Consider the following 12903-nt stretch of genomic DNA (forward strand, 5'->3'; position numbering starts at 1 on the left):
AAAAATCCAGGAAAAAGCTGCAAATGGATTTCACAGATGGCCCTTTAGCCAGGACTGCAAACCTTCACAGGTTGCACGCTCCAGTTGTGGGGGTCCCTGGACACAAGTGCTACCCTGTGGGTGCTGGGACAAGGGGGGCTGGCCAGGTCTCAGGGACCCCCGTCCCCCCCGGCATCCCCAGGAGAAGGTGTGGGGTAGAGGCTGGGACGCAGCAGCGTGGCCTTGGTTTCAGCAGGAGGCATGGAAAAAAAGAAAGATGAGGTCACTGCAAAGCGGTCGTGTAGGATGTGATACAGGAGAGGAGTGGGGCGTGTGGAGGAACAAGGAGCTATTGTAACCTTGTAAAGCAGGGGAAAAACCAGCTGTGGGGATGGCAGGTCACCTCCTGCTCACGCCAGACACTTGGGGGGTTAACTTGGCTGAGGTCACGCAAAATGGGTCTGGAAGAGGAGTGGGTAGAAGGAGGTGGCGGAGGCAGGGTGGGATGCTGCGGCAGAGGCACAGGAACAGCTTTTCTCTTCGTTGCACCAGCCGTGCCAGGGGGAGGTACAACCTGCAGCCAGCTCAGGTACAGCGAAACAGCTGAAAAACACCTGGCACAGGGAATGCCCTGTGTGCGGATCTGCCCTGTTTAACCTCATCTTTTGTGCCCCCAGGGTGTTTGTTGGGCCTTGGGACAGGGCTGCTCGGAGCCCATGGAGCATCTCTGAGGGTGGCAGGGGCTGGAGCCAGCTCTTGGGGACAAAACCAAGAGCCTTTCCCTCCTCCCGCCACCCTTTGGGCGTCCCAATTTTATAGCTGTGGCATGCTATGCCCGGCTGGTGGAGCGTGGCTCCATGTCGTGGGGTTGAGCTTGCCTGCCCTGTGGCATGGAGGACCCATTGGATCCGTTATCCTGGGATGCGCGGGAGGTGCCCATTGCTCCATCCAGGGCCACACACTGACCTGGGGCTCCAGCCCCGCAGCAACCCCCTTCCCTCCCTCTGCCCTGGCACCGCCGCAGCCCTCCCAACCCTCCCATCGCCGTCGCCCCGTCCCCGTTCCTGGCCGGCCCCGCGGTGGCACGGGGCGGCCGTGGCAGCGGTGCTGCAGACTTTCTGTCTGCACGGGGACTTCCCGTCCCCGCACGGCGCTGCCGGCGGGAAACCAAAGACCGGCTTGTTCGGCTGCCTGAGCCGCCTCCGCGCTGACTGCCCTTCTCTGTTCCCGCTAGGAATAATATACCCAGAGCTCTGAGCATAAATTGAGTTTCCCAGAGCCAGGCTGGTGGGGAGACTTTAATGGGAAGGAAAATAAACTGTGTACTCGGCATGCGGGGAGAGGTGTGGTGCTGGCGGAGGGGCGCCGGGAAAAAGCTCCTCTTGGTTTTCTTTTTTTTTTTTTTCCCCTGACTTGTTTGCTGAGGGAGCACACGTATGCATGCCCTCCTGTGCAAGTTGTTTGCTTCCCAGGATACCAAGAAAAAGAGAGGCGTTTTAAAGTAGCTGGTTGAGAGCTCTAGGGCCTCTGGTCTGCCAAAGTGTATCGGTGGCTCAGCACCGAGCCCAGCCCTTGGAGGAGACAGTTGCTTCAGGAGAAGCTGCTTCTTTTCTCCCCATATTGCTCCTCTCAAGCCTGAAGTGCGGGGCTCTGAAGAGGCTATCGCGGTGTGGGCACCAAGGAGGGATGTTGCTGTGCCAGGAGGGTGACGGCACGTTTCTGATTTCTCAGTACAATGCTGCAATTCAGGGACTTGGGAAAGCGCGTGAGTCACGCTGTGAACTTCCCCGGCCAGTCACCGCTGGGAAACGCGCTCGCATCTGCTCAGTCACCCTCAAAATACCTCCTGCTCGGGAATAATCCCCACCGCTTCTCCCTTCCCACACGCTCCCGGTGCCTCTGGGGCTGCAGCCCAGGGAGGAGGGTGCGGGGGAAGGGTTAGAGCACCCAAGGCGGGGAAACAGCACAGGATTTGGATGTGGGAGAAGAAAAGTGCCTGTGTTTAATTGCTTGGCCATGCATGGCAGTCACCAGCAGCCCTGGGTGCTTTTGAGGCGGCTGGGACCCTCACCCCCCACATTCCCCCGGCAGAAGAGGCTCTATTGACTTAACTCTGGGGCTGCACCTATTTATGTTTGCAGAGCCTTTGAAGTCCTCGGGGAGAAGAGCAGGGCCTTTGGATGTGCCGGTGACTCAGGAAAATCCACCCCCTCTATGACGAATAATTATCCCGAACGGGAGCTTGGAGGCCGGGGGGGGCGGCGGGCATCCCCCCACCCGCGGGCAGCCCTGGGTGACAGGAGGGACAGGGACGGGCTTCCCCGGCGCTGAGAAATGTCCGCAGGTTTGGGAAAATGTGTTTCTCTTTGAAAAGTTCACTGTCAGCTTCCACCAAAAGTCAGAAACACAAATGGGAAGTGAAATCCCACTTTTATAAAAATATTTGCTTTGAGCTGCAAGGAGGCTTATTAAGGGAAAGGGCGGGTTTGAGTTTCTTTTCAGTGCGATGCTCTGTTCGTCCTGCCCCCGGGGAAGGCAGTCTCCCCGCACCCTGACATGTCCACAGGGCCATGTGCTGGTGGCCCACCTGTGTCCCCCACCTCTACAAAATCTGGCTGAGCCGGGGCGGGCGGCCGTGGGGATCCTGGGGAGCAACCCCGGCACAGCTGGGAGCAAGCTGCTGCTCACAGCGGGGTGAATGGTGCTTTTCTGTCCTGCAAAGACCAGCCGACTGCTTGGGGGCACGGGGAGGTGGCCCCCATCCTGCGTCCAGCTTCCTCCGAGGAGAGCCATTCCCCGGCGCCGGTGCCTCTGTCTGTGCCGTATCCTGCTGAGTAACGCCGGTCCACATCCATACATGGGGAAGAGCTGGGCGAGAGGCTTTCTCCCTTGTCAGACCTCTCCCTCGCTCAGTAAATAACATTCCTGCTAACGCTGGTATGTAGAAAACTTTCCAGCTCTCGGGCTAACGTCAGCGCCACGGCTCCATCGCCCGCCCCCCGCCAGCAGGGTCTGTGCTCCCCTTGGGCAGGGGCTGCGCCCCGGCCGGACCATGGGGTGCAGCGGGGGGGTCCCCACTCACCCACCCCTCCCGGCTGCATCCGCACGGGCGGCATTTTATTTTTTGGGAAAAATGCAAATCTCTCAGATGACTTGTGGTCCGCTGAGCCCCATCGGGGGTTGATGAGGGGATGCCTGCGAAGCGATGAGTTCTCCGAGTGATTAATGCACCAGCAAAAAACCTCGGCTTGCGTTAGCTCCCCCAGACCAGGCTGCTCCCCCGCCTCCCACCGAACCCCGGCTCCTCCGCTCCTGCTGCAGCAGCTCCAGGGCTGTTCATGGGGTTGGAAAGAGCCAGGGAGGAAGGGCAACGGGTGCAGGAGGGGACCCGAGTGACCTATGTGTCCCTGCCCGGCCCTGCTTTGGGCAGCCCGTGGGTGACTGAGGAACGATTCCCTCCCTCCTGCCCAGCCTGAGCTCAGGCTCCTTCACAAATCCTCTCCCTTGGTGTCCGGGGTGGGTTGGGGAAGCAGTGGGAGCTCCCCCGCATCCCCTGGCCTCTGCCTGCCATCAGCTGCGACCCACAGCTGCACTGCTGCCCCGTCCTGGCATAAACCACTGGTGTGGGCTCTGCTGGAGTGGCGCACTGTCCCCGTCACTGCGGGTGGCACTTGCCTTTGCTGCTCTCTGTTTCAAAGGCTGCAGTAGACAACATCCATCTAACACAGGGCTGGTGCAACACCATCCTGGGTTACCCCATGATGCTGTTTACACAGAGCTACGGCACTGGGCAGGTGCTGAGGTGTGGTTTTGATTGCTAATTAAGGCAGAAATCTCTACATCTTCACACAAAGAGAGTTTAGGATTGCCTGGGACAATTTAACATTGTTAATTCAAAGAGTGACACATTCTCCAAGGCTGTATTGAGAACATGACAGGAGCCAGCTCAGGTTTTGTAGGGCTGCTTGGGGTCACTCACGCTGTGCATCAACTAACCGGTGTGGGGGAAGCTAAAAACTGACCCCACGTCCATGGCGGTGGTGAAGACAGCCTTGGCAGGTGGAGGTGGGCTACAAACCATGCAGGATTCATCCACGAGGATCCTCAAAGCTTCTGGGTTTTGGTTCCAGGTGTACCCCCAGCCTGGGATGCAAACATGCCCAAAACCAAAGCTTTGGGCTGTCTCCCAACACCCAGCACTGAGCAGCCAGGCCAGGCTGATCCCCAGGAGCAGATGCCAGGGCTTTCCCCCCCACCGCTGGCAAGCGTGGCCCCGGCCTCCCGTGGCACCTCCTCAAGCCACTGCCACATGCCGGGGCCACCTCCCTGCAGCCACGCCTTGGCAATTTGGGAAAGTCCCGGCTGCAGGCAGGGTACCACATGCAGCTCTGTCCCACCCCGGTGCTGCTTCCCGGTGTCGCTTCCTACAGCGCCCGCCCACCGGGAGCCAGGAGGGGAATTCTTGCTCTTGTTCCTCAGCAGCCATGCGTTCCCCTGCGAGGGCACGGCGTGCTGGCTGCCTTCGGGGAAATCACACCCTCTTCCCAAAGTGATGCAATGAGGCTCCCGGCTCACTTTATGGCATCAAAGGAAACTCCAGGCTGCAAAGGGCTGAGGAATGAGCCCGCGTGAGGTTGCATCCCAGCCCCGTGTCCTTGGAGGAGGGGGCCTGCCTGGTTACTCCCACCACAGATCCAGGCAAAGACAGTAAAAGGGGTGCTGACGGTCTTGGGGAGCAGAAGTGCTTCATGCTCCACCATGTGCCAAGGCGCAGTTTCTCTGATGGAAAACATGAGTAGGAGCCGGAGCTCTGGGACTCAGTGTGGAGAAGACTCCGCCATCCACCCGAGCCCTTCCAGGCCACTCGGCTGAGGAAATGTGTGCCGAGGGCTGCTGGGGACGGGCCGTTTCCTTCCCTGTGTTTTTCCTTCCCTTTCTTTGCCCTGTTTAGGTACGTGAAGATCAGTGGAGGAAAGCTTGGCCGGCATGGGGCGGGGGCTGTGTGGAGCCGTGGGTCCTGGCGTGGGGCTGTCCTCCCTGTGTGAGGCCACCCTGCCTGTCCCCTTCTCTCTTCCTTCAGACAGAGATGCTGCAACGCATCCTCGCAGCAGGTCTCACCCCACACCAGCCCCAGGACCATGGAGCATCCCTGACTCCACGCTTCGAGCTCGCTTTGCGCTTCCCATGGCGGGAAAAGGCCGGATCCTGGCGCAGCGGTCGGGCTGCGCTCCCTCCTGATACGCCTGTGCGGAGTCAGCAGAGCTTTAGCAGCAGGGATCTGGCCCTCTCCGCACACCTCCCTGCCAGCTCCTCCATGAGTAATGACACAAACGTGCTTCTCGCCCTGTCCCCGGCGCTGGGCTGCTCACCAGGGCCCTCGCAGGCTCCGCTCTCACTTCCCTGTCTCTGTTTTACATCAGAGCAGCTCCCGTCCGTCTGTCTGTCTCCTCTTCTCCCCCCGACACAGCTTCCAGACGGTGTTAAATGCCCAAAACGAGAAGCCAGCCAGGCAGGCAGGCTGTAGGCAGATCTGGGGTCAGGTAACTCCCCCGGCACCGCATCCCGAGGGCCAGCCCTGTGTCCCCACCGAGGTGACAATAAGGACATTTGCTAGTTGGCAAGTGCCGAGAGCTAATCCTGCCCCAAAGTACCAGGAAACCACCTGGGGACTTGCCAAGAGGGTGAAAAGAATTGATGGGCTCCCCCGAACGTGTGGGGCACCAAGGGGGACGAGAGCAGCCCCCTACCCAGCAGCAGCCACTGTCACCTCCACTGCTGTTGGGGATCAGCCGTGCCAGTGTCCTGCCCTGGCTGTGCCGGAGAAGGGCTGGCTCCGCTCGCAGTGATCCCGACAGCGCAGCCCCAGCCGAGCAGCTGGTGGGTAACACTTGGCCTGAAATTGGATGGAAAGACGCACTTGGATGAAAAAAGGGGCTTCCCCCAGGATGGGACTGAATGGGAGAGCCCTGTGCTGCCCTGTATGACATCCCCCCCCTGCCGCTGGGCATTAGAGGACAGATGTTACAGCTTTGGGCACGACAGATCAACACATGGGCAGTGGGAGACCTGAAACTTTGCACTGGCAGCATAACAGTTCATTTGCTGTGGGTCTCCACAGTGAAATATTTGTCTTAAAAGCAGCCCCTGGAGCTGTAGGCTTGTTCTGAGACGCGCTTGGCTGTTCACGCTTGAGAGGTGGGGGAAGCACTGGGTTTCCATTGCCCGTGGTGATGCAATAACTTGGACAGGGTGATGCAGCCGGTGAGGGGTGGCCGTGGGTGCTGACCACACCGGGAGGGCTCACGGCTGGGAAGTGGGTTCGTGCCGAGCTGTAGTTACGAGGAAGGGAAACGAAAATAAAAGCATGGTATTTCTAACCATCTCCTAATGTGCCTGAAAATCTGTTGGGCTGGCTGTTTCTGTCAGTATGCCTGCAGAGCCTGGCCTGCTACACGAGCCCAGCCTTGAGACGGAGAGGAGTGGCAACAACAGGGAAACAGCATTATTGGGAGGGAGGCATTAGAAGACCTCAGAGACAAGGGGAAAATGCCCTGCGTGTTTGGGACCCTGGATCTGTACAGCCTTGCGTTAGTGGTCAGTGCAGCGGGAGGAACCCACGGTGCCATTAACAGCTCAAAGAGTTCATGGAAGGGTGAGGGGGGAAAGAGGGACCCCAGAGCCTGGGCAGCCACGTAACCCAGAGCCATCCCTCTTCCCCAGGCTGTCTGGCACATCTGAGGATATGGGGGACACTGGCCCTTGCAGGTGGGAGGCTTCCCAGCCAGCTGCAGCATGAGGGATGTGTCTCTCTGCCACCACGTTACCCAGGCAATGTGCTGATCCGTGCAAAGAACTGGTGCAGATGAATGACTGAGGTGTGCCCGGGCTTTTACTGATGAGAAAAAGGGCTACCATTAGCATTCAAGCTGGGATGCTCTGTTCTGGCCAACAAAGCTGGGGCTGCTGGTGGGAGTCATACATTATTGGGAAGTGGGATAGATGTTGAAGATGAGCTGCCAGTGTTTGGCTTATTCAGGAGTGTCTGACTGCCGGTAGACACATCTGTTGTGCAAGACACGTGTTAATAAAGTGCCTTTTGTAGATGGATGGCGATAGGAAGCAGTGTTGTGGCAGCTCTGAAAGGTCCAAGGAGCCGGGCACATCAGACAACAACCTGGATGGAAAAGCCATTGGGATGGAGAAGAGCCTGTGCTGTTTCTCCTGATGGTCTCTGGCAGTCCGCTGCTACTGGGGGACCCATCTGTGTAATTGAAAGGGAAGGAGAAGACAGGCCATTTCTGAAGAAAATCCCATGTGCACACCACCGTGGTGCAGGAATCAGCTCTCATATGACTCTCTGGCCAAAATTTGCCCAGGTCACTGGTACCAAGCACCCTCCCAGCTGGCATCCCCAGCCCCCACGGTGCCCGAGGGCAGCGGGGCACAGAGCCACACTAGGACAGCCGTGTCTTTCCCCCAGTCAGGCACAGCGGTTTCGGTGTCAGGATTTATCCTTGCTCACACCCAACCATGAGGACCCCTCCTGCAGACCCCAGCCCCGAACCCCTCAGCCCACCTCCACGGGATGTACTTGGCAGGAGCCGAGCATTGGACCCACAGCCATCACCTGGGGACCCTGTCCTGGCTCCTCCATGCTCATCCTGGGAGTATCGGGGGTCCGTGCGAGGGTTGCCCTGCCCAGAAGGGGCATGTCACAGCTTATCCAAACTCCACAGGGACAATCCAGGCGATGGGGCCAGTGTGGTGACATTTTCACGTGTTTCTGTAGCCCTGGGTCCCCCACTGAACTAGGGGTGAGCGAGACAGCACCCCGAGAGAGCATTTGTGCATTCCCATCTTCAAACGCCTGGGAAAGACCACCCCAAACACACATCTCTGGGACCCACATGGGTCCTCTCCTCAAGCCCCTGTTGCAGAGGGTGACACCCAGCATCCCCCGCGAGCAGCAGCAGGGATCGGCTGGCCAAGGGCTGTGTGGGTCGGCCGGGAGGTCGAGGAATGTGCTGTTCGCTGGAGACGGCTCCTCTGCCGCAGGGGGGACGGTCCCCCCCCCAGCACGGCGGTGCTGGTGGTCCCCAGCACAAGCAGTCCTTTAAGGGCCAGCAGGTTGCACGGCTCAATCCTCCCTTGTTTGGACCCGCCGGCAGAGCAGGGCGGCAGGCGCCCGGACCCAGGGTCGTTTCCAAAGGCGGTATTTCTCTCCAGCCCTCCCTCTTAGAAAAATCAAACCTTTCCTGGCAGAAAAGGAGATGCTGAGCAGAAGCCTGTGAGAGGGGACAACTGACAGCATCTGCTGTGGCAGGGACAAGGGACGTGGGACACAGGACAAAAGGACCCTTCCTTCCAACAGACCCCTTGAAATGCTGGAGTGGCTGATGATGCTTATTAGGCTTAACAAGTATTAATTCCTAATAATGACTGCCTAGGTATAAGATGCAGAGTTTTTTCATCTTTAAACTTCAAAACTCTTTAGAAAAAATAGTCAGGTTCACTAAAGCTGTACTACAGATGGGGAAACTGAGGCAAGGAGGGGACTCAGGCTGGCACTGGGTCCACCTGGCCAGCCGGTGGCACCAGGGTGGGGGGGCCGACCTGCAGGGACAGGGCGCTGGGGCTCTCCCAGTAGCAGAAGAAGCTCTGGGGGTCTCACCCCGCCATGGGATCGGTGCTGAGCTCAGGTCCTAGCTGCTTCTCCTAAGCCCTGGATCAGGCTGCATTTCAAAAATGCTCTTAAGTGCTGCTGCAGCCCAGCTAGCGGGACAGGGCTGAGGGGGAAGATGCGGCTGGGGCCTGGCTGCAATCCCTGCAGGAGCCCAGGGATGCCAGCGAGATAATGAGAAGGGATGTTAAACATTACTGCAGTCACAGGGCTATTTATCTGACGCGAACAGAGGCAGCCAGGAATCCTCCAGGGTGCACAGCTCAACTTAGACCCCATTAAAGTTCCTTTTATTCCCTGCGTTTTGGCTGACGTTAAAACAGCGCCTGAATTGCTCCTGCGGGAGACGGCTTCCACGCCTGGCGTCAGGTCTGCTGCTCGCTCCGGCCAGCGGCCGCGGGGCCAGGCTGCCTCCGCTTCGCCCGTCTCCCCCGCACCCCCGGGTCCCCCCTGCACCCAGCCTGGTGCGGGTGCCGCGGGGGCCGACCGGGGCGAGGGGAGCAGATCGATGGGGCAGGGGGGCCGCAGGTGCGGGCAGAGCACGCAGGAGAGTAGCTGATGTTCCCACTTTAACGCCAGCCATCCCGGGACTGGGAGGGCTCTCGGCTCCGGCAAGGAGCTGCGGGACTGGGAGAAGAGCCCGAGACAGGAGGGAGAAGCCGAAGAGGCCGGTTTTGTGGGAGTCAGGCTCGGGCTGCCTGCACACAGCCATCTTCCCTGCACCGACGCTGCCAGGAAAGGATCTTCCTGCACTCTGAGATTTTCTGGGGGATTTTTTTTTTTTTTTCTATGCTGAAATAGGAGAAAAAATGAAAAATCTTGCCGAGATCATGCTCTACCTGCACAGCCCCGGGCCGGAGCAGAGCAGACTGAGCAGAGCCTCCCACTGTCATCACTTCCAAACGTCTTTTTAAACAGCTTTTTAAGGAGCTTACCTTCCCAAGCAAAACCTGTTGTGAACTAGAAATGTGTGTAGTTTAAGGGGGCGAACACGCCAAAATGAGACAACTCGGAAACCTTCCAAACATTTTTTGGACCCCTGAGGGCCACCTCCCACCCCGCGCCTCCCTACCAGCCGCTCCTGGATGTGGCTTTGGGGTTACGAAATGACCACAGTTGGGGACAGCAGTGACACGGAGATGCTTTATACCACTGTGCTTTGTACGGCCAAGCCGGGTGCCCGCAGCAATGCCGAGGGGATGCACAGCGAGCGCAAGGTGCCACCACCGTCACCCCCCATGCCCCCTGCCCGCACAGGCGAGCCGGAGCCAGGAGCCATTCCCTGTGGCAGGACAAGGCAGGAGGGCAGCGGGCCAGGCAGGGGAATTCGGATTCAGAAGTGGAACAGACAATTTCCAAGCCGTCGTGTCGGTGCGCGGTGATGAGCCGGGGCTGCTTCAAAAGGAACCAGCTTTAAATGGATCAAGCCCCGAGCCAAAAGCATAAACACTAGGAGGAAGTTTGGCTAAAGTTAAATCATGTTTTATTTAAAAATCTCCCTCTCCCTGTTGTAAGATGGAAACTCTCCATCTGAAAAGTGAAACTAAGATTGGAAACAGTCCGCAGTCATTAAGTTTATGCTGTTTTTTTTTTTTTTTTCTCTCCGGCTTCTCAAGTAAAATATCAACTGGCTCCACTGTCAGGGACAGGAAACATTAGTAATAAGTTCATAGATTTACATTTTCCCCAGGGAAATACAGGAATATCAGAGATCAAAAGTTGGAGAAAGGAGTTATTTTTATACAGAGTGATTTGCAACCAGCATTCATTGAGGGGAGTAAATAAATTACAGGCCCTTCACTTTGGGGTTGTTTAAGTTCTTTTTCTTTAATGCTGTCCCTTTTAACTACTGTAGAGAGTCTGTCAGGACTTACACAGAGCAGAGAGATTTCCCCGCCTGTGAAAAGGGCTGTTTCCCAGCAAAAAAAGTTACTTGCTGCAATTAGTTGTCACAGGCCAACATCACAGTGGGCGGGTGGGCATTGGGGTGGCTCGGGGAGGATGGGGGACGGGCCAGCCCAGCATGCGGGGACAACATGGAGGAATGGCTCTGCGGGCCAAAAAGGTGCTTTTTGGAGCTCTGTTGGACCCAGCAAGGTGTAGATGCGGGAGCTGACACTGGTGCTGCAGCCAGACGCAGTGGGATGCACAGCACTAGGGCTATTCAGACCTCGCCTCCGAATAGCGATAAGATGCCCCAGGTCGGGGCTGATTCAATCAGGACAATGGCTGCGGGCGCCCTGCTCTGCAGACAGGCAGGGATGGCCCCATGGGCTTTGCTGCCGCCCAGGTTTGTCCTCGTCACAGCCCGGGGGGTGCCTCGCAGCATCCCCGGCACCTCTGAGTGTCCACTCTCTCCTCAGGGTTCCTGGTTCATCTGCACGGAGCAGGCGTCCCATCCCAGGTACAACCACTGCTCCATGCAGACCTGCTCCCCCGGGAGCCACACCATGGGGGACCGGAGCTCCTGGCGGCTGTGTCCCCCTCGGCCTGGACAGGGGGTCACCCGCTGGGGCTGAACCGTGCCGGCAGGGTCCAGGGTGGCAGGGAGCCAGTCCCCCTTGGGGTGGAGACACTGGAAACTTTGACCATGCATTTCGTCTCGTGTCATCAATTAAAGGTGAGGCACTCGCTGGCTGGGCAGGATAATGAATGATGGTTTTAAGTACAACTGGAAAAACAATAAAATACTCTATTAGGGTGACACAGCTGTGAACAATGAACTTTAAACAACTTCACGGCTCGCGGAGCTGCCGCAGCAACACTTAGCCCTGGCGTTTGATGGATTCCTGTGCGGAGTGAGCCTCGCAAAGTGAGTCTCCATCCACCCCAGGCGTGGAGGGCTGGGAACCGCTCTCTCCTTCTCCTGCTTTAAAAATACATCCACATAAAATGCGCTTTAAGAATCCCTCAAGGTTCATTAATGTCACAAGCAGGGGAGGAGAAAAGAGTTGGAAGGCCTTGAAGTACATGTCGGAAACACTCCAGAGAAAACTGTAAATGCTGCTGGGATGAACTGCAGGCTCTGGAGGATCAGTCGCGCTGGAAGACTATTTATTTTTCAGTCTATTTTAAACACTGGACTGTTTCAGATAAGAGTTGCCTGTGGTGGCAGACAGGATCGTGGGACTGGTGTGCAGGAACTCATGCCAGATTCATTTCTGGGGAGTATTTCCTCCCTGCCTTGATAAATCTGCCTTGTCTGCTGTACCAGGTTACTTCCTTTGGAGTTCTCTCTCCTTATTATTACTTATTAAAATTGCCTGCAAATAGCACTTGAGCTTCATGCAACATCCTGTATGAACAATTCATCCTTCTCGTTATCTCGAAGCTGACAATTCCCACCAGGGCCAGAGAGGGTGGGTGGAAAAATGTCTTGAGAAGAAACAGAAATGGCCATCCCTTATTGTGAGGCTGGAGAAACCGCACTGGGGAGGCTGGAGAGGGCAGGAGATAAGTGGGGACTTCCCCCCTTCAGAGACAAAACCATGAAAGGGAAGAAAATGAGAAGAAACGAAGCCAGCGACGCCTAAGAGCATCCTCCCTCGCCTGCTGGCACTGGGGTCCCAGGCTGGTGGTCGGAGGGGTCAGTGAGCCCCCCGTGACCTGACCTTGCAAACTCCCCCCCCTTTGCCTAGATCTTATCTAGAAAATCACTCTCAGGTTACACGGCTTGTTCGGTGCCCGGGCTTTTAACTCCCTGGACAGTGCAAGAAGTGACTGCAGACAGCAAACCCATGTCTTCCCTCTGCACGTCCCAGCACGACCGAGCAGGAGAGGCCCGTGTGGGGTCACCAGCCCCTGGACTTTGAAACTGTGCTTGCATTCCTTCCTGCAGGGAATAGATACAGCGTTTTGGTGACCCTGGGCCGCATAAAGGGGGAAGGATTGGGGAGATGAGCTGCTGGCTGGAGCTGGGTGCTTGTTTCTCCAAGTGGTCTGCAAACGGCACTTGTGCTGGGGACACTTCTCCAGGAGGATGGGCTCTCCTCACCCTCCTGGCCTCCACTGCTTCATCCCTGGTGGCACAAGCTTTTGGGATGCAGCTCCCTGGCCCTTGTCTCACACAGTCCTCTCGGTGTGATGTAGCGAAAAGTCCAGTTTGGCTCCCACAAGCGTGCGGCATTGCCATCAGGGGAGCTGCACTAAGCCTAAGACCATTTCCACCCTGAACATCGCTCATGGACATGCAGGGGGGATGGAGGCAGCTCCCGTGGTTCCATCCTGCCAGCCCTTCCCAGCCC

This window comes from Larus michahellis, chromosome 12 (assembly GCF_964199755.1).
Source record: "Larus michahellis chromosome 12, bLarMic1.1, whole genome shotgun sequence".
NCBI lineage: Eukaryota > Metazoa > Chordata > Aves > Charadriiformes > Laridae > Larus > Larus michahellis.